This window comes from Podarcis cretensis (genome assembly GCF_951804945.1).
Source record: "Podarcis cretensis genome assembly, chromosome: 12".
Lineage (NCBI taxonomy): Eukaryota > Metazoa > Chordata > Lepidosauria > Squamata > Lacertidae > Podarcis > Podarcis cretensis.
Genome location: NC_137181.1, coordinates 36,417,140 through 36,439,099, shown reverse-complemented (window position 1 = coordinate 36,439,099; position 21,960 = coordinate 36,417,140). Strand labels below are relative to the sequence as shown.

At 43.6% G+C, this 21,960-nt stretch overlaps 1 protein-coding gene across 5 annotated transcripts in view; it reads left to right on the top strand.

Moving 5' to 3' along the window:
• The window catches only part of OSBPL3 (oxysterol binding protein like 3), a 95,842-nt gene that overhangs the window by 4,444 nt on the left and 69,438 nt on the right, over positions 1-21,960 (top strand). The window contains exon 1 of one of the 5 annotated variants that reach the window (XM_079947990.1): positions 11,395-11,477. The exons of the other annotated variants lie outside the window; for them this stretch is intronic. The gene's annotated coding sequence lies outside the window, so the exon portion shown is untranslated. Of the gene's footprint in view, positions 1-11,394; positions 11,478-21,960 lie in introns of those variants that run through there. 5 annotated transcript variants of the gene reach the window in all.

Genomic DNA, 21,960 nt, shown 5'->3' with positions numbered 1-21,960 from the left:
GCGCTGCCCTTTCTGACACCCCAAACAACTGCCTGAGGTGAATATCTTACTCTGCTTAACTGTGAAATTGTGTCCTAGATAAGGGAAGACCTGGAAATAAGACACCCCCTTGTATAAGACACCCCCTATTTTGGGGGACTCAGATTTAAGAAAATGTGAGGAGATGGCTCAGAGTATGATGCCCCCTAATTTTTGACATTATTTTTAGGGGGGGGGGAAGGAAACCTAGTCTTGTACACGAAAAAATACGGTAATTTCAGGCCATACTTGTCCCAGTGCTGTATGAATCTGCCATTTTTCATCCGTTAAAAATTACCCTTTTTTTGGATACAGTCTTTCATAGCCCCAGCTTCTGCTTTGTGGTGCTGTGTGGTATCTTGGCAGGCTTCAATGTGTGTAGGTTGAGAAAATGCTCAATAAAAAACCTCTGTTACTCTCAGTATGAATGGATGCAAGGAAGAGGAGATTGGGCGGGGGGGACGGACTTTGCAGCCGTGGTAAATCCTTGGTTTCCGGCTACTCTCAAAGTACAGGAAATATGCATGAGTTTTGTCTCTTTAAAAAAATGCTTAGCACATTCTGCTAACACTTTTGTGAAACAGCTTGGAAATTAGAGACTATTTGTAAGTACTTAAGAGTTGTTGGAGTGTGTGTGTGTGTATGTGTCTTTTTGGTTATAAAAACAACGCTTTGTTGCCTCAGTTGAAGCTTCAAGAATACGTGTAAAAATAGAATGTTGTAATGTGTGTATTTTTAAAATTTGAATGCATACTTTCTGAGAGTCATGGAAAATGATTTACCGTATTTTTCGTTCTATAAGACGCACCAGACCACAAGACGCACCTAGGTTTTGGAGGAGGAAAACAAGGGAAAGAAATATTCTGAATCTCAGAAGTCAGAACAGCAATAGGGATCGCTACGCAGTGAAAGCAGCAATCCCTCTTGCTGTTCTGGCTTCTGGGATAGCTGCGCAGCTTGCATTCGCTCCATAAGACGCACACACATTTTCCCTTACTTTTTAGGAAGGAAAAAGTGAGTCTTATAGAGCAAAAAATACGGTAGATTTTTACAGCAACTGTAACAACCCCGGTTGTCCAAAAAGAATGACATTCATATACTATAAATGGATTTTTAAGGAGAATATGCATGTACACACACATACACAATATTTAATGTCCATTTTCAGGGTGCTATAATGGAAGATAGCATGAGTGACACTTGGTTATGTATTCAGTCTACAGACAGATTCTGATTCTACTGAGGGTCGTGGTGATTTTGCTTCAGTCAAACATTTGAATCCTATAATTCCTCCAAGGACCATAGGCATTCAAGTAGTTATGCCAGGGGTAGGGACCTATGACCCACGAGCCAGTCTTGGCTTGCCAGGGGGTTCAATTTGGCCTGCCAGGCAGTTTTTACCAATCCACACTCACCCATCTATCAGCTGACATATCTATGGATGGATGAGAGGACAGAGTTTAATCCTGCATCTGCTGCTCTGCCCATTTCCCAGCAGGGAACAGGATCATGCAGCCTAGGCAGCAGGATCGAATCTCTGGGCATCAGTTGATGAGTGGAGATTAAAGATCAGCATGAGATTGGGAATTTAGAAGGGAGTAGGCCGAACTCTCAAAGACTTCCCATGCAAGCCTCTTCCCTTCCAAATTCCCAAACTCGGAGAGCTGGCGGAGGCTTGCAAAAGCCTTTGGAGTCTCCCCACTTCTGTTCTAAATCCCCAATTTCACCCTGATCTTAAAACGTGTGTATGAGGGAGACTCCCAAAGGCTTTTGGATGCTTCCTTCAGCTTCCCTTTTAAATTAACTCGGCTCACAGGACTATTGGATTAAGGTAGGGTGAGAGATAGTGATTTTGCCCTGTGAGCTTCATGGCTGAGCAGGTGTTTCCAGTCATAGACCTGGAACAGACCTCAGCAGCCTTCTGATGCAGAAAACCCACTGTTTCAGCATCCTTGATAGGTGGTTCTCCAGCCCTTGATTTGATACCTATCATACATTGAAAGAAAATGGCTTCCCTCCAATAATCCTGGGAATCGTAGTTTAACTCTTGCAGATCTCCAGCACCCTTAACAAACACAGTTCCCAGGATTCTTTGGGGGAAGTCATGTGCTTTAGATGCGTGATGCGTATCAAGTCTCTTTCCAAGTCTGAATCATAGCCAGTCTACCACGTCACAAATATTTGTCATAGCTCAGAGAACTTGACTAGAACTAGCCTCGTGTTTCAGTCTTACGATTCCAGGACTTGCTTGCTGATAAGTACATTTTCTCAGGTGCCCTTCAGTTATGGTCCTTGGGTACATGGGACCCACTTTTCCCATGATGTGTCCCCATGTGATTTGCTTTGTCCTTGTGCGATGGTGCTGTGAAAATCAGCTCCTGCGTGGCTGAGGTTGGCAGCTGAAGGGCACCTCCATAATGCACATAGTTTATATTTAAACTGTAAGCTTGCTTCTTGTTAATGCAGTTGTTACTTTTAAAATCTGCTTGGTCTTTATCTTGCCAGCCAGGTGTTTGGTTATGGGATATGTTTAAACACGGGAATAGCGGTGATTAGATAAACTGCAGTGAAAATCTGTCATTTGAGGTAGGCAACGTAACAGCCAGTGTGTATTTCCTTAATTTGCGGTCATCTCCTCAATTTGTGGCTACACTTTGAAATGCAGCTAAAACTTCTGAATGAAAACTCTCCGTTGAATATATCACCATAGATATATTCCCTAAACTGTACGTGCTTAAGGCAACAATCTGCAGCCGCTTAGTTTAGTGCAATCCCAGTGACTTTAATTGAACTGTTCTGGAGTAAATGGGTTGTCAATTACAGCCCAGTTTTTTGGAGCTGCTTAGATTTCTGAGGCACAACAGCAGTTTGTCCTGCCACTGTAAAGCCAACATTCTCCGGTAAGCCAATGATCCAAAGCCATATGTCTCTGGCAGTATTCGAAATTAGCTAGGTGCCAGGATTGCACCTAACATCACCATTTGGAGGTGCATGCCTGGGGATCATTGGATCTGGACCGTTTTCACACACTAGCAACACATCTTGTGGAATTCTATCTACGATATTTTATCTGCACCATCAGAATGAATTTCAGGAACCAAAATGCTTTTTCTGTGCAGCCTGAGCAGGATCAGTGAACAACGTTACAGCTAATTGTTGTAGCTTGTCTTCACCCCACCACACTGCTCGGCTCACAAGTTGTGAAGACTATTCTTACAGTATGAATGGTCTGTGTCACCATTAAGAAAAAGAGGTAGGAATAGGCCAATATATATGTGGACTGTCCCTGGATCGAGCGACTTTTTGAATTCTCAAAGCTGTAGCAGCATATTGGATTTAGAAGCTGACATAGGAAAGGGTGCTTGTCTTCTAAACAGTTGAAGAAGGCAATTTGTCAGCCTGCAGGCACATTCCATTGTTAGACTCTTACTGTGGCTGAAGCCTGATCTACCTTGAATGAAGAAGTCTTGGCAAGGTTTTATTGCCTGTGTGTGAGAGAGGTCAACTAGAGATCTTTGCATGCCTTTGGTATACTTTTCAGAGATCAAGGGTTGAGCTTTTTGCACAATAACTTTAGCAACTGTCTTCAGGTGGGAACAGTATCTAAAGGTTTTGTATTTTCTTGTGAGCTCCAGCAGCTGCCCCTTTAACTGAAGAAAGGGCATAATTTGGAGAAATGCATGTGGCTGTTTATAAAAGTTCTTGAGATATAATTGTGGCGTAAGCAATTGTCTTGCCTAACCACAATTTGGCTGCTGGATGGCTGTATGCCCCCTCTGAGATCAGACATGCCGTGCCTATTAATACAGGTATGCTGGGAAGCAGAAGTAGGAGAGAGTTATTATTGTCCTCACATCCCGCTTGTAGGTTTCTCAGAAGCATCTCATTGACCACTGTAAGATATAGGGTGCTGGACTTCATAGGCCTTGTGTCTGCTCCAGCAAGGCCGCTTTTATGTTTTTAAGCTTGAAAGATGAATTCCTGTTTCTGAGGGATTACTGTACTGGAGGAATGCATAAATGCAAGAAAGAAGCTAGCTTGTGGCATCCCTGCTTTTCAGGAGGCAGCTATGATTCAGTAAAACAGGTTTATTGTTTTCTCTCCAGAGGATTCTCTTGCAACAAGTATTGTCCTGTCCTAGTCAAATTATTTTGACCATAAGAGCCTGCTCATGCTTGCTTAAAAGCTGATAGGAATCCTAGTTGATAAATTTAACCAATTACCATTTTAAAGCTTAATAATAATAATAATAATAATAATAATTTTATTATGTATATGCTACCCATCTGACCGGGTTGCCTCAGCCATTCTGGGCAGCTCCCAACAATATTAAAAACACAATGAAAACTTTAAAAACTTCCCTATACAGGGCTGCCTTCAGATGTCTTCTAAAAGTCAGATTGTTGTTTATTTCCTTGACATCTGATGGGCGGGCGTTCCATAAGGAGGGTACCACTGCCAAGAAGGCCCTCTGCCTGGTTCCCTGTAACTTCACTTTTTGCAGTGTTGGAACTTCCAGAAGGCCCCTGAAGCTGGACTTCAAAATACCTATGTGTGCATATGTATGTGTTGCTGTTACATCTTTGGCATGAGAAGGAGAGAGGAAAAGGGAAAAGGGCCACTGTATGAAAAACCCCATTAAAATATTTTAGGTAATAAAAATAAACTATGTGAAAGCGAGCATCCCACTTGGAAGGAGTCCCGCCGTGTTAATTGGTGCTTGCTCTCAGGTAAGTTGCCTTGCGGCCATCTTCCTTTACAAAGGGTATCAGACAAATTCTAGCAAACTATTTAATTCTGCCCTGCCCCCCCCCACTTCATTAGTTTTTCCACAGAGCAAGAGTAGCCAGCTGAAGAAGAATAATGTTGACACCTTAAAGGGGAGGCAACATTGATGGACTGCTCATTCAAGCTTACAATTAGTCTGGCAGTTCAGTTTTATTTATTGAGGTGGTGAGTTCCTCCGTTTGTCTGATGAAAGACCATCTCTCTGCTGTATAAATAGACATCTCGTGGCAGGGATGGAGGGAGAGGGAGAGAGAATATAAAAGTGATTGGTTGGTAGTGTCTGCCTGTATTTTATAGGTTGTAAAATTTGTGGGAGTGTCATTGTGTGTGCACTCTGATTAATTTTAAGATGCATTAATGTGTTTCACAGCTTTAGTTTGTGCTGAACATCACGGCTGACTTCGCTCAATATTGTGACAGTCTTGCCAGGCACCTTGTTTTAAACATTTCAGTTTAGAGCTTGTTTTAAAACAAAAACTTAGCTTTCCAGCAGACATCTTCTCCAGAATCACATTAAATAGGGTGGTGATGGCAAGATTATCAGTGCCGGTGATACCTTCATTCTCTCATGTGCATTATGCTTCTGAGAAGAGAGCATCAATTGGGAAGATAAAATCCCAGCTACTGTATACTTTTAGTTTGGATTTTGCACATCTAAAAGTGCTTATTTTTTAAGCTGAGATTTAAGTAAGCTGCTTCTCAGTATATCATGATGTGCAGTGCTATTTTTCTAGAAAAAGAGGTGCTGGAACTCACCAGGAAAACCTCCCCCATTCTCTTAGAATGGCGTTGATGCCCACCTGAGAGGTGCCGGAATTGAATTCCAGGGAGTTCCAGCTGAAAAAAGGCCTGATGATATGGTTTTAGCAGGGAAGCAAGGGCACCTATTGGGACACAGGTGGCGCTGTGGGTTAAACCACAGAGCCTAGGACTTGCCGATCAGAAGGTCGGCGGTTTGAATCCCCACGACGGGGTGAGCTCCCGTTGCTCGGTCCCTGCTCCTGCCAACCTAGCAGTTTGAAAGCACTCAAAGTGCAAGTAGATAAATAGGTACCGCTCCGTCGGGAAGGTAAACGGTGTTTCCGTGTGCTGCTCTGGTTCGCCAGAAGTGGCTTAGTCACGCTGGCCGCAATAAAGCAACCCCAGAGTCGGCCACAACTGGACCTAATGGTCAGGGGTCCCTTTACTTTTAAGGGCACCTATGTGCAATTTAGACATAATTTTATCCATCTAGTTTTTTCTTGAGTATATGTATGTACACAAGTACATCTATATACATAGTGTTTACTTACTCCTTGCTATTATTATTATTTATTAAGTTTGAACTGGGCCTAGAAACTAATCGGCAGTCAGTGCAGTCGGGCCAGGATCAGACTGCCACCGAATTCTGCACTAGCTGGAATTTCTGAACCATCTTCAGAGGCAGCCCTGCATATAATGTATTGCGCCAATTTCACCAGATGCGAGATATTATTGACAATGCTGCATGGTCAATGGCTGTATCTATCCGCCCACCTGCTCTCCCTCCTCCCTGTTGGAAATGTTCTGGTACTTAATTGGAAACTCGAAACCTGCTTGAAAGTATGGATGTCTAGTACGATGTTTTATTTATTTATTTATTTAAAGGGAAGGTAAATTGCATCTCCCTCTTGTGACTTGATGTAATCTTGCTTCTGGTAATATAGTTGTGTTGCATTACCCAATGTTGATTGCTACGCAAACATGCCTTATTTACTGAAACCAGGATTACCTGGGTGGCGTGGTTTTGAAGGACGGTTGCATCCTGCGAAACTGGGCTTAATCTTGGAGGCTCACCCTTGTATATAATGTTCTTGAGGTTTTGGGTCAGTCCTCCATCCGCTTGGCTGTTGAATGGACACGATATTAATTTTAAGATAAGCATCTTTCTTCTCCCTTTTTTCATTCAACCTGTTGCCACTCTTGGAAGCAGTGTGCTAGATTTTAGCAGAGTCCTGCACATGCACAAGCAAGCGGCTTAGCCTAGCCCCAGTTACCTGGGAGAAAACCTCACTGAATTCTGAGTAGACACTCAGGTTTGCACTGTAAACAATTGTTGGATACATTTTGGCAACAGGGACTGTTTTGCAGTCTTCTCGCCATCAGGTAATGAACTTGTTTGGGCACATTTATTCACCTTTCCTCCTACTGTTAGTATGTGCACGCATGTGTTTGCATGTGTCAGAGAGGCTCGCCAATGTGAGGTGCTGGATAAGAATGTTCCAATTGTTTGTGAAGGATCCATACTCCAATTCCTGCAGACTCATGAAGCTGGCTGGGTTTAAGTAAGGGGTTGTCTCTGTCCGACTTACCGGACAGGTAGCAAAGGGGAAACAAGGGAATTGCAAAGCACTTCACAGACAGAAAACAGCCATAGGCAGTTTCTGTTACACAGTAGTGTGTTCTCTCTCTCTCTCTCTCTCTCTCTCTCTCTCTCTCTCACACACACACACACACACACACACACACACACACACGGCATACCCATTCTCCCAACTGGCAACTAATAGGATGGAAAATGCCTTTTTGTGATGGCAGGTAGTGCTGTGCTACTAATTTCAGTAACAAAATGGGTTGCATGCAGACTGGGCTATATAAAAATACGAAAGCTGTGGATTTCTGTTCTTCTTCCAGGGCCTTCTGTCTCAGCCTCCTACTTAAGAAGCAGAGGAAGTACACTAAGGACTCATTTAAAAGGCCCGCTTTTGAGAACAGTTTCAGACCATGACATTTTCAAACCCATCACCAAGCCTAGAATAATAAGAGTTGGAAGGGACCTTGAAAGTCATTTAGCCTAATCCTCTTTTCAATGCTGGATCTGCAGTTTTTAGGGAAGTTTTTAATGTTTAATTCTGTATTGTGTTTTTAATATTCGATTGGGAGCTGCCCAGAATCCCAGAATGGCTGGGGAAACCCAACCAGGTGGGCGGGGAATGAATGAATGAATGAATGAATAAATAAATAAATAAATAAATAAATAAATAAATAAGTAGTGTGTGTTGCAGCTACTGTGTCCTTGATATATAGTTGTCCAGCCTCTCTTGTATGAATCTCTCCAGGTAGAGAGAGCCCATTACCTCTTGAGGCAGTCTGCAGTCTCTCCTAATGGGATCTGCTTCCCTTCAATTTCCACCCATTAGCTCTGCTCCTGCCCTCTGAAGCAGCAGAGAAGAAGTCTGCTCCATCTTCTGCATCACAGCCCTTCAGGTATTTGAAGGCCGCAATTATGTCTCCCATTAAATTTCTCCTCTCCAGGCTATATTTCATCGTACTAAGTAAGCAGGCTCAGGCCTTTTGAAGATGCAACATGCACAGAGACCAATGCTTGTCGCGTGCAGCTGAAAATTAGTTTTTGGAATCAGGAGAAATCGTCATTGTTCACACTAGTGGATTTCTGCTTGCGGCAGATTTCTCATCTAGAAGAAGAAGAAGAAGAGTTTGGATTTGATACCCCGCCTTTCACTCCCCTTCAGGAGTCTCAAAGCGGCTAACATTCTCCTTTCCCTTCCTCCCCCACAACAAACACTCTGTGAGGTGAGTGGGGCTGAGAGACTTCAGAGAAGTGTGACTGGCCCAAGGTCAGCCAGCAGCTGCATGTGGAGGAGCGGAGACGCGAACCCTGTTCCCCAGATTACGAGACTACCGCTCTTAACCACTACACCACACTGGCTCTCTAGATCGCTGGGAAAGATCCCACAGTTATATTGTGTGCTGCTTTTGTAGAATCTTGGAATTGAAGGGACTTTGAGGGTCATCTGTAGTGTAATCCCTGCAATGCAGGAATATGCAGCTGGTCCACAGGGGGATCGAAACTGCAACCTTGGCATTATCAGCACCACACTCTAACCAACTGAACTCTCCAGGTCCTCGTTTCTATTATAAAATAATGATGCCAGCATGAAATCCCTTCATCGGGTAATATTGCCATGAACAAAAGGTTCAGGATTAGGGGCATATATTTTTCTTCAGATATGTTCATAACTGGCTTCCCTCCTTCCTAGAGGGAAAGGAGCAGGTGCTAAACAGGTGATTTACATAGAAAGAAAAAGTTGGCACAGATTTACATAAAACTTTGGCTATGTTTTGATGAGAATTAGAGATGATTACTGTAACTTAAATAGCAATGCCATACACTTTACCATAGTAGGGAAGGTTGCAGAAAGTTGATCTGCCTGCATAGCTCAGTCAGCAGAGCATGAGATTCTTAATGTCAGGGTTGTGGGTTTGAGCCCAACGTTAGGCAAAAGATTTCTGCATTGTAGGGGGTTGGACTAGATGACCCTTGTGGTCTCTTCCAACTCTACAATTCTACGATTCTATGCTATCCAGGTGCTAACTGCTGATGAGAAGCTCAAGGCTTAGCTGCTTCGGGTTTTTAAAAACATTTTAACCTGGTTTGAACCAGGCAGCGCTTCTTCAGAGAGAGGTGTGCCCTCTGTAAAACAGGACACCTTGTCACTCTGGACTAAAAGTTAATTAAGGATCTGTTGAAATGAAGTACAATGTTAGTATGAATTTAGCTGAGGAGAAAGGAGGATTTCAGCAGCTGATCAATTCAGATGGCTACTGAAGAAATTGTTAATCTTAAAATGTGCTTTGGGTTATGGATGAGGAATACTTTACAAGAGGAATAACATTTGGCATTATGAGGAGCTGGAGATTATCAGATTATCAGTCCAACGTAGGACATACAGAGTGACAATATCGAACGAGACTCCAAAGCCTTGCCATGTAGGTTAATGTCTTGTTTGTGCAATTTTTTAATGGGTTTCAGGTAACCTATTAAGTAATTCATTGGTCAAACTGCTTATAATAACTACATGTAGAAATGGAGAGCAAAGTCCACCTAAGTCTCAGTCTGGTTTGTGAAATCTTTTCCCAATTCCAGGAAGCTTATTTGTATGTCATAATATTTCTCCTTGGTTTAAAATAGCTTATCTTCTGCCTTGCCCCAAAACAAAATGCGCACTCCTTGATTGCATCAGTTCCTTTCTTCTTCAAAAAATAAATAAATGTGTGTGTATGGAGAGGGAAACCCAGACACAATTCTTAAGTGTTTTCCTAATTGACTTCTAGAAATAAAGTAGTGAGCGGCAGGTATAATTTATAAGTGCATGGCTAATGCTGATACTTGACTGCTCTTTGAAAGCACCGAGATGCAAGAACAAAGCTTTTCTTTACACACTAATGGACCGCAGTCATAGTTCCTCCTTTTAAAATTCCCTTGCGTTGAAAAAGAAACAAGTTCATTACAGCAATTTAACTATAGGTTTATAGTACAGTATGTTATAGAGTTAAAAGTATGGGGAAGGAGGTTGTTCCTTCGTTTCTCCAACTCTGAGAGCACTTCCCTCTTTTTCCCTGGCATCTTAACTTGGCTAGGTTCTTTAACCACTGGAGCTGTCCCATGGTTGATGTGGTGCAGTGGTTAGAGCGTAAGCCTTGGACCGGGCACGCGCAATCCTCTTTGGGCTGTTTGCAGGGGGAATTACCTCCCCCCCCCCAAAGAAGTACTTCTGCAAACCTTGAGGTTCCACCAAGCATGTTGATACTTCCCTCTTCTTCCTCAGTGTTCCCTTGTTTTATGTACAGGCAATTTTCAACTTAGCTAGGGCTATACTCCAGGGATAGAGCATAAATCACGCACAGTCAAAGCACAAAGTAGTGGGTGGGATTGCCAAAGTATTTCACCCCCGGACACCCGTCTTCTTTTTGCCTCCTTTTTAATTTTTCTTTTTGCCAAGTGCATAAAGCTGAACACGCAAAAGTTAAATGTGCGCAAGTTGTGAGTTACCTGTCCAAGCCTGGCAGCGGTGCTTGCCAGCTGCATTTGCTATTAGAATAATGGAAGATGAATCTATTCAGATTAAGAGCACAGGCTGGAAAATTTGCGTGTTAACCTGAAAATATTTCTCTTCCATTAAGATAAATGAGATTCGTAAGACAGTAGGGTTCTTCGTGGTTTTATTGCATCATCATCTCGAGGAAATGTGTGTGCTGGGTCCCCATTTGAGGATGAACTATTTTCCTTGTGGTTGGTGATACAGTGGTACCTCGGGTTACAGACGCTTCAGGTTACAGACTCTGCTAACCCAGAAATAGTACCTCGGGTTAAGAACTTTGCTTCAGGATGAGAACAGAAACCGTGCGGCGGCGGTACAGCGGCAGTGGGGAGGCCCCATTAGCTAAAGTGGTGTCTCAGGTTAAGAACAGTTTCAGGTTAAAAACGGACCTCCAGAACGAGTTAAGTTCTTGACCCCAGGTACATGGAGTCTTCACTAGCCATTCTAAGGGAGCATAAGAAGAGGAAGAGGAAGCCACCTTTTCTTCCTTCTCCTCTCCTAACTGGAATATCAAAACAACTGGCTCCCATATTCGACTAACATATAGTTTCTGTGAAACTAGCACTGGAGAACTTGTCTGGCAACTTTTGTAGGTGTGGCAAGTAAAGGGGATTAATGTTGTCACCTTCCCTTCCAGAAAAGAGACCAGCTTTGTCTCTGTTAATGTGTGTGTGTGTACGTGTGTGCATGGTCAGAAGAAGCATCAGTGGATATTTGGTGAACGCAGTTAATCCACAATTAAACAGAAGTAATCCTCAACTGAGTTTCTAGTGAGACCAGTGAAGATGTGAGGCAGCTCCTTCATTGGAGGTAAAAACAGGTCTATAGATGTGAAGTAACATGTTAGCTTCATTGTTTTCTGGAACCCTATACTGTAAGCTTAGGTACGGTACGGTGCAGTACGGTACGGTAAGATAGGAAGGAGGTCTGCAAATTAAAAATGAAATAGTTGGGTGTAAGTGACAATGAATACACACCTTTTTTTTTACTCTGAATATACACTTGAGATTACTTAGGACTTGGATTCAGTGAGTTTCTGTGCCTAATCAGTTCATACATTCATACAAACCATGTGAATGTATTCATAGCATCTGTACATTATTGATAATACAAAAAACTTACTAAAATTCACTGGTTTGCACTGGGAAAATAGTGTCTAGAGATGGAATTATGGGCCCTTTGGATTACATCTTTGGTGTTTCCTCATAACATGGAATGGTTTACTTTGATATCCTTCACTGCTTTCCTAGGGCAGATAATATGTACAGTATGTCTCTGTGATATTGATACTGGACATGAAGAGCTGTGACCTTCTGGTTTGTATTTCTATAAGCCATAGACTTCACTTTGGTGAGTCAATAAAGACAAGTCTGTTTCTGTCTCTGTGAACACAGGGAAGGAAGTCTGACACATCTCTCTTCCCTTCACTAGGCTTTTCTGCGGCATGTTTTTGTGTTGTGAGCCTACTTTTCCCATGTTTCCTTCCATTTTTAATACCAATTAGACTTGTTTACTAGGTAGAGATGGAGTTGCATCCTTTCACCTGTGCAACATCACTTATAGCTGTTGACTGGCTGTTTACAAAATCCTGCATCTTTCATACAACGGTATATGAAGCCCAACTCTGATTTCTGAGTTTTTTCATATGGACCTTTGCTTCTTTGCCTTTTTAAAAAATAAATAAATAAAGGTGTGTGATAATACAAAAGCCATGTTACTCAGGTGAAAGGAGATCTTTCCCATTGTCCTTCCCAAATAATCCATTTTGTGTTGCTGGTACTGGACCTATCACCTCTGTTCAGGAACACAATCCTTACTGGAAACAGACTGAGGTGAGGCACAAGCTGAGAAGGTTAATTAAAAAAAACATTTTTCACCCTGGGTGACTCACAGGTACTCCACAGTTTTTCCCGAGTTTCAAAAGTCTGAAGATAAGGAGCTGGTTTTTATGCCAAAGACCCATCTATTTTCTGTTAGGAAAGTATGTGTGATGCCTGTGTGCTGTGTAGAATCTGGCAGAGCCTATTTTAACATTCTGTCCTGAGACTCCTGACTATAAACGAAGGCTAGAATTGTAGTTGGCGGTGGAGGAGAACAGAAGTATTTTACATGCCTGTAGCTGGTTGTGCCAGTGCTCTTGCAGTGTAGTTTAAAATCCCATTTCAGTTAAGAGTTTGTGGTTTGCAGTGCTTTGGCTTTATTGCTTCCAGAAGTTGGAAACGAAAGACAAAATAAAAAGTACCCAACTGAAATTTTCTTTTTGGGGATATTCCTGGACCTCTCTACAGTAAGATCACAGAGCAGTGAACGAGCAATAACCATTTTCCTCTTCCTTTCATTTTAGAATGTAGAAGGGACCAGAATAAAGTGGTTCTTAGGATGGCATTGTCTTGCAACTCCTCCTCACCTAAACATTTCCAGTATAAAACTTCATGATAGAAACAGTGTCCCACTTCTCAGATATAGATTTGGATGAAGATCCAAATTTACTGTTAGAAACTGAACTTTGAATTATTGCAGTCACAGATTTGGAAAAATACCTACTGAATTCACAGACTTCCTATAAGAAGACAACTGCAGAGCTGAAAATGTGCACAGTATCTTTTAATTTACAGTGGTACCTCGGGTTAAGAACTTAATTCGTTCTGGAGGTCCGTTCTTAACCTGAAACTGTACTTAACCTGAAGCACCACTTTAGCTAATGGGGCCTCCTGCTGCCGCCCCACTGCTGCTGCACGGTTTCTGTTCTCATCCTGAAGCAAATTTCGTAACCTGAGGTAATATTTCTGAGTTAGCGGAGTCTGTAAACTGAAGCGTATGTAACCCGAGGTACCACTGTATTGAGTTTTAGGCTACCTACATACATTTAAAGCATGCAGACCCCAAGGATCTTGGGAACTGTAGTGTACACCTAGCAGAGGCATAATTCCTAGCACTCTTAACACACTACAGTTTCTAGGATTATTATTTTTTTAAGGGAGAACATGCGTTATATGTTATGGTGCATACATAGCCTTATGTAATAACAAACCTGTTGCCCACCCATCAAGTGAAAATTGTTAACAGCAGAATACAGGACCACAGATCTTTAACATGTTATCCTGCTGGTACATAGAAAAAATGAGTGTTGCAAGCAATGACTCTTACTCAAAGAGGATAAAAAAAAAATCTCAAGAGGGTATAATTACAGCTAATACAGATTTCAGGGGAGGAGTGTGCTTTCTTAAATCGCATTAATTCTCCCCCCCCCCTCCGCACTACCCACAATTTCTTGCTTCATGCCTTAGCCCTGTCTCTTGTACAATGCTTCCTCTAAATTACGTTTCCCCCCCCTTTTCCCATCTTCCTGCTTTGACTGCAAGATTAAAAACAAAAGGAACACTCCTGTTTACTCACCCCGAATGTTGGCAGCAGTGCTATGAAAACTGTCAACTGGCTGAAAGAAAGCATTTGGTGGAGCTGGGCAAGTCATAGGGATTTGCCAAAAAATTTCCAAAGCGCACAAAGATGGATAGGGATTTTGCAGCACTAAATCTGCGGCGGGGTGTGTGCTTGCCAATAGGGTGTATCAGATTTTGGGGATAAAAACATGTCCTGTCCTGAACAGCATTTATAAGCTTGCAAAACAATACTTTTAATTCATTGCCCTTGTTCTTCTCTTTCCTAGCCTGTCAACTGCAGTGGAGGGGTGAAAGAGAAGAGATTTGCATACTTGTTACCTGGCTTTCAGTGCTCAGTGTTGGATGAGCCACAGTCAATAGCAGATGAGAAGGGCACTTTTGGGGTGGGGATGATTGAAGAGGAGACTACTTGCAACTTTTTAAGTTCCTATCACACAGGAAGGTGAGGTTTAGTTTATTTACTTGTTCGTGGCATTATGGATTTCCAAACTGCTGAACAAAGGCATCCTATGATGACAGGTGTAATAATATGGCTGAAAATTCTGAATGCTTATTTTGGCCTCCTTGTGATGAATGGAAGCCTGTTTTTGCCCCTGAGTTGGAGTCTGACTTGGAAGGAAGGGATCGGTGACCTGGGGGGAACCTGGAACAGTCTGGAGATGAGAGTCCGAGGCAGGAGAAGCTGCAAGATTGTAGCCTGAAGAAGAGGTGATAGGTCAGGCTGGTGTAGAGTCAAAGGCTTCCTTCTGCTCCCAACTCTCCTGCTCCAATGTCTCCTAGGACCAGTTGAGGATTGAAGAGGGAACAGCAGAAATAGGTTGCACACAGGCATGGTTTTCACCTGCTTGTGTGCAGCTCAGGTCTCTGTTGCTGCAACTGCCTCATTGGATAGGAGTAGCTGAAAGACGTTGGGTTGATGGACATGGCTTTTTCTAAGTTGTAAGTGTACTTTTAACAGTCAACAGTTACTTCCTCACTCTGGACATTCCTTGCCTGGCCGCGCCATGGCAGGCAAGCTTAATGAATCATAACGTGCACAATCCTCATGCTACTGATTTGATTCTCTCCTGGATAAACCAGGTGCATGGAACTTGTAGCACTGCAGATGCTCTTGAACTCCAGTTCCCATCAACCCCAGCCAGCATGGTCAGTGGTCAGCGAGCAGAGTTGTTGCCCAGCAGCAGGAAGTCCTCAGGTTCCCTACCCCTGGGATAAACAAATCAGGAAAGGGCTAGCTTAGCAACCCCCCGGGATCATAGTTCATTTTATCCTAGCAAAGCGCAGATCAATAAACCAATAACAAATCATGATTTAAGGCAGCCTAGCGATTCTGGTTTGTTAGGACAAAACAAACCATGATTCCAGGTTTGGCTGTAATTCTAAGCTACTCCCCTTTCTGGTATGTTTCCCTGTTGCTGGGGAAGAGCAGAGCAGGAGTGATCTGACTGAAACCTTGGCTCCCCATTATGGGTGGTGGCAGCCTGCTCAGCGAATTATCAGTATGTCTGCACTGGGATGTCCCAATGCACAATCAGAATGCCTGTAAAATCTGCACATGGTCCTGGTAATGTTTTGGGTGAGGAGTCTGGTTTCCTAGCTTTGTGTTGAAACACTGGCACTACTTTAATGATGTCGCTCATTATTTCTAGATAGACGCCACAGAGAAAGTAGTCCCCATTATCTTGCTGCTCAGATTAGCATGGAAGGATGTCTCCGTATAAGTGATTAAGACTATTTAGCCTGCAGTCCTATGCCACTTATGTGGGACTAAGCCCCATTGAACTCATGGGACTGAAGCCTTCGTAGGTTTGTATAGGACTGCACTGCTAATGTGGCCTGCCAAGAATTTGGTTAGAGTATTTTCCAGCAATCTACTTGGCAGTAGGCAAGGTTGGCTAAATAGTTTTGCCTTTTAAAAAAGTTCGCTTGCGTTCACCTCTGTCTCCTCCTTTCCCTCCCTGCTGTTGCCCGAAAGAAATGAGCTTGCAAGGAAAGGAGATAAAAAATCATGAAAGTTGATCTTGCCTGCGTGCTTCATTCTGATAGACGAGGTGGAAGAGAGAGTCACACAGCAGCAAAGGAAGGTAGACCGGGCGAGAAGGTACTTCCTCAGTGTTTCTCTTCAATTCTGGGCAAGGAAGAGGAAGTGACATTTCAGTAGATGATACTATTGTGAATAAACAGCCATGAAGATTATGTCTTATGTCTGAAAATTAATTGGAAAGTATATGGGGCAGAGGAGGCAATTCTTCTTCTCTGAGAATGAATGACTTGCAAGTGGCCATTTTACAAGGGATGGGGGAACCTCCTCCCCACTTCTTCCTCAGAGTGCGTCCCTGAGACAATCAAATTGCTGACGTGTGCATTGTACCAGTATGGAAGCAGTAGTGTTCTGAGTCAATGTGTAGATTCGGAACATCTTACCATAGACTTCCAACCTTTAAATACGCCCAAATCGTAGGCAGCTATGTCAGTCCATTGGGGAATAGTTCAAAATCAACAGTAGGGCAATGCCTTTATTAGGCCCTACTACGAGTCTCAGAGTAGCGAGAAGGCTTTTGAGCTGTGGAAGGCACATCTTCAATATGGATATTAAGCAATCAATAATGTGAGGAGGACAAAAAAACCTGGTAAAGATGGGCGGGGGGGGGGCACCAAAGTCTTCTGTTTGTCTTAAGACAGAATGCTGGGAATACTATCCAGGTTTAATGGGATTAGAACAGACATAGACAAACTCCGGCCCTCCAGATGTTTGGGACTACAATTCCCATCATCCCTGACCACTGGTCCTGTTAGCTAGGGATGATAGGAATTGTAGTCCCAAACATCTGGAGGGCCGTAGTTTGCCTATGCCTAGATTAGAACATGCTATTTGACATTTTGACTTGCATAAACAAACATATCTGGGGGAAAATGTTGCAAACAGAGTTTAAAACACTATTTAAGTGGAGCTGTTTTCACTATGGAAATATTCTTGCTGGAACACAATGTGATTGAGCAACCCTAACCATAATACAGGGTGCATGAACTTTCTTTAGTCTCTGTAAGTCATCTTCAGGATTGATGTCTTAATAGCTGCACTGTTTTCATCGCAACTGTTGATAGCAGGGGCAAGTAGGTATGGTTCAGTTTTTTAAAAAAAAATTGCCTGGGTAACAAACATATAAATATTCTAATAAACTGGAGTACTGTTTGTTTAGAGCAAATGAATTTTTATTATATTATTATGCTGCTTCTTGACCAGATGGTTGAAAAATTAGGCATGCTGCCAAATCAACGAGTTGCTTTGTATATAAGTCCTGGTGGGCAGCTAGTTTCAACTGGAGGCCTCCGACCCAATTCCTACTGCATGGCTGCAGATATACTTCTGAGTAGGTTGTATACAGGAGAACTTACAAGTCCATTTTCTTAGCCATTCTCTGGCACAGTTCAGATGCACTGTTAAGACAAACCATGGCTTAGCATGAGCATGTGGGCTCCTAGAAAGGCGATGGCAACCCCTGTGCTTTTCTTCTGGGTCTGATGCCGTGCTACCTGAAGCTAATCCATGGTTTGGTTTAGCATGTTGTCTGAACTTGGGCTCATGGTTTGTCTCATTCAGACAAACCATGAGCTGTGAACCAAGATCAAACCTTGGCTACAGCTTCTAGGAACCCACACACTCATCCTTTTGTGTGCCAGCTGTTGTTTGACTTAGTGTTACATGCGAACCAGGTTTCAGTTTATAGTTTTCCTGCTAATTTGGGTCTTTAAGTTGAGTAATGAGCTCATTCTGCAAGAGGGGGAAATGGGACCATGCCCAGTAACTGCTAGCGTGTGGATGGCATGGGCAACATATGTAGAGAGGAACTTGCTGTATCTGCTATGTGCCCCCCACCAAATGATGTGGAACTCAAATCGATCTGGGTTCCACATCTTGGGGAGGGCCTGTATACATAAATCAGGCTGCGCTTTGCACTCATGCTGCCTCATTAAATGGATGGGGTGTAGGATCAGTGAATCCCACTCAGCTCCCCCCTCCAGCAACTTGTTAATCCCTTAAGAATGACTGGACAGGTCTTTGCACTTCCAGCTCACAGAAAGGGTTGAGATTAAGGCCTTTAAAGAAACTTCATTACAAATTCTCTCCATAGCCGTCAACTTTCAGATTTGAAAATAAGGGATCAGCAGCCTCACCTGTCCCAGGGACAGTCTACGGGATATCTAACAATCCGGGATAGCAGCAGGAAGCAGCGGGAAATGGCGCTGGAATAAGGGAATTTCCCGCAAAAAAGAGGGAAGGTTGACAGGTATGATTCTCTCTGTGCTAGGTTATGGGGTATGGAAACTGTGGACTCCGTCTCCCATCAGTGCTAGAAACTCAGATATATAAGCTAGACACCAAATGGCTCCTTAAACCAGGGTTACAGTCGCCAAAATGGAATGCCTAGTTTGCCATTTTGGGGCCAGACAGTTGTATATTTCAATATGGCTTTTTGGTTCCTGAAATTCAGTCTGATTGTGCGGATAAAATATCACAGAGAGAATTCCACAGGATGCATTGCTAGTGTGTGAAAACAGTCAAGATCCAAGGATCCCCAGACATGCATCTCCAGATGGTGGAGGCCTCAGGCTTGGCATCTTCACTCGTCTACGAGTGATCAATAGCCAGGTGCAAAATGCGCCTAGCCCCTGGCGAATTTCTAATGCTGCTTCCCATCCGCCACAGGCAGTGTGGCCAGTGGTGAGGGGGATGATGGAAGTTGTAGTCCAACCCCATGTGAAGTTGATAGGAGCTGCAATATGAACTCCAGTAGCTGAAACTAAAGTAGCAGAGCCCAAACTGCAGTGGTAGAACCTCTTCTGCCTCCCTTCTGTCAAGTTGTGTTGATTCAGTTTATATGCATGCTTCCTTCAGGCAGTAGTCAGCTGCTACATTATCCTCCCAAGGACACAGTGAGTGAGCTGTACTGAAAGAGAAGGTCATAGCTGGGTAACTTTGACTGCACTGGTCTTCTGTTTTTGCCTGGGATATTCCAGATAGGTTTTTCATTACAAATCTGTACTTCGTTGCTGAGTACTCCAGTGTTGCAGATGGTTTCTGGCCATGGAGTCACTGAGGTGCCAGTCATGCTTTCTTACACTTTAATGGTTCAGAAGAGAATAAAAATTATGAAGACTCTGCAGCAGAACTGTGAACAAGTAATTACCTCCATTTCCAAACCCAGTGGTTAGGAGCCAATCAAACCAGATCAAAGATCCCTGAATAATGCTTGTCTGGTGAATATTAAGGAGATTATCTCCACAGCCACCAAAAGATAAATAAATTTGCAAGAGTAAATTGCCAGTGGTAATCTACAATATTCTTTCTTTCTCAAATCAGAAGCCGCTTTCCCCTGAATTCCCTTTGCAGTGTTTCTCTTGAGGAGTAGTTCAGCTTAACTCCTTGTTAGCACAGTTTTGTGTCAGTAAATTGCACTATAATGAATACCTATTCGGTCTGCTGTAGGGATGAGTAATGTTGTGGCTTGTTAGACAAGCATAAATCTGTGGAATCTCTGTGCTGTGTTACTGACAGCTTTCTTTTCTCCTTATTAGGCATGGGAAGGAGAACTAAAACTGATCAAGAGATAATATCCTCATAAAAGACAGATAAATGTATTTGCAAATTGATGCCAAGAGTGCTCCATGCTTACGACTGCCAGAATTTATAGCATTAACCACATGCTGTTCCCTTTTCAAAAGGGACTGTATTACACGTTGAGTGTATTGGCAAGTAGAAAAAAATGAGATAATGCGGCCCTGTAATTAGTTCCCCAGCCGAGAACAGCAAAGCTCCTCTGAGTAGCCAGCTCCATTATTCTGTGTGCCACGGTGGGGAGGGCTGAGCCAGACAAAAACTTTGGGAGCTGGTAAAAAGCTTTCGGCTTACCTGTGTGGCTGACATTCAAGAGAAGCAAAAAAGAATGCACTAGAAGAACTAAGCATGTACTCGGCAAGGGCTCTTAAGTTTGGCTGCATCATTCATGCGCTACAATTATATCCTAGAGGAATGCATTCTAGAAACTCTACCTTCTCCGTGAAGCCTTTTGGGGAAACCCCTGGAGCAGCAACAACTAACCTGTGGCTCTCCAGATGTTGTTTGTCAGGGACAGGCTGAATGAGGAGGAGTTATGGAGCTGCCAGCCCAAGAGCCCCCCAAGGAGGACTCTGAAATGACACCCTAGAGTCCGGAGCCTGGTGGTGGGACATCGAGCAGCAGTTGGCAGAAGGGATGAGCTGGGAGCTGATAGAAGTAGGAGACCTGTGATCAAGAGGGAATCAGGAGAAGGAGGGTCCTCTAGGACATGATTAGAAGCTGAGAGTCACTCCGTATATGCGGACAGTCCCACTCCTGCTGTCTCTCCTCCCCCTCTGACCCCCAGCTCCAGGAGGGTCCTGCACGTTGCTGAGCAATGCGTCAGACAGGACCAGAGGAGGAGCCCACCTGCTCGACACAGTCTGCTTGGGAGGGATCCAGAGTGAGAGGCTAGAAGGAAAGGGAATGCCCAGAGCTTAGTTTCAGCAATGCCTTTTTTGAGTTTAGACGAACCAAGGACACTGCAGTCTTGGGTTTTTTTTCCTGCTAATAAAAAGCTAATTGCATCCTGGGTCTTCTGTGTGTATGCCTGCCTGGTGAATGACCTGGCTCATGGACAGCTCCTTGAAATTGTTGAACTCCCATTTCCAATCAACCTTAGCTTGCATTGAGTCAGGGTTGAATGGAGTTGGAGTCCAGGAACATCTGGAGAGCAACAAGTTCCCTACGCCTTCCATCATCATCATCATCATCATCATCATCATCATCATATTTAAACCCCGCCCATCTGACTGGGTTGCCCCAACCCCTCCAAGCGGCTTCAAACACATAAAAAAACATAGTAAAACGTTAAACATTAAAAACTTCCAAATGCAGGACTGCCTTCAGTATGCTACTAAGGTTGCAGTCCTATACACCAGTAGTAGCTAATCTATTTCATCCTAAGGACAGTATTGACAGTCATCCACATCTCGAAGGACCACTTAGCAGTGATATAGGCAATCTATGGACACTGCAGTCACACATCATTCTCCCCCTCTTTCACATACACCTTGCGCCCACAAAACCATCATTTCCAGCCCCCACCCCAGCAGTTCGAATCCCCACGATGGGGTGAGCTCCCGTTGCTCTTTCCCTGCTAGGAGCCAACCTAGCAGTTCGAAAGCATGTCAAAGTGCAAGAAGATAAGTAGGTACTGCTCCGGCGGGAGGGTAAACAACATTTCCGTGTGCTGCTGTGGTTCGCCAGAAGCGGCTTAGTCATGCTGGCCACTTGACTCGGAAGCTGTACTCCAGCTCCCTCGGCCAGTAAAGCAAGATGAGTGCCGCAACCCCAGAGTCATCTGCGACTGGACCTAACGGCCAGGGGTTCCTTTAACTTTTAGGGATAGAATTACTCTTCACTACCGGACCTGTCAAAGTAAAATGCAGAGTTTCCACTCATCCCTGCTCCATCGTTGAGCTGGGGGCAAATGCTGCCTTTTGCTCCGCAAGAGCAGTTGGAATGTTTCATCTCTAATCTTTGTGCTTTGCGCTGAGATGGAGATAAAAGATCCCACTGCGATGGGCAGATAAAGCCCTCTTGTCTGCCCTTTAGAGATTTATCTCCCAGCCAAATGGAAAGATAAAGCTGTGGGGACTGGGAGGCGACTTTCTGTGGCTTGGCCACCCATGCTATGCATGCTTACTCACTCAGGCGCAATGGGAAACTATGGTTAATGAAAACTTCCTGGGTTGCCCAGCACACTGAGGAGAGGTGGGGTCTGAAGGCACAATGGCTTATGCACATCTTGGCTTATTGTGCTGAAATATGGTTGGCTCAATGCAGCCTGTGG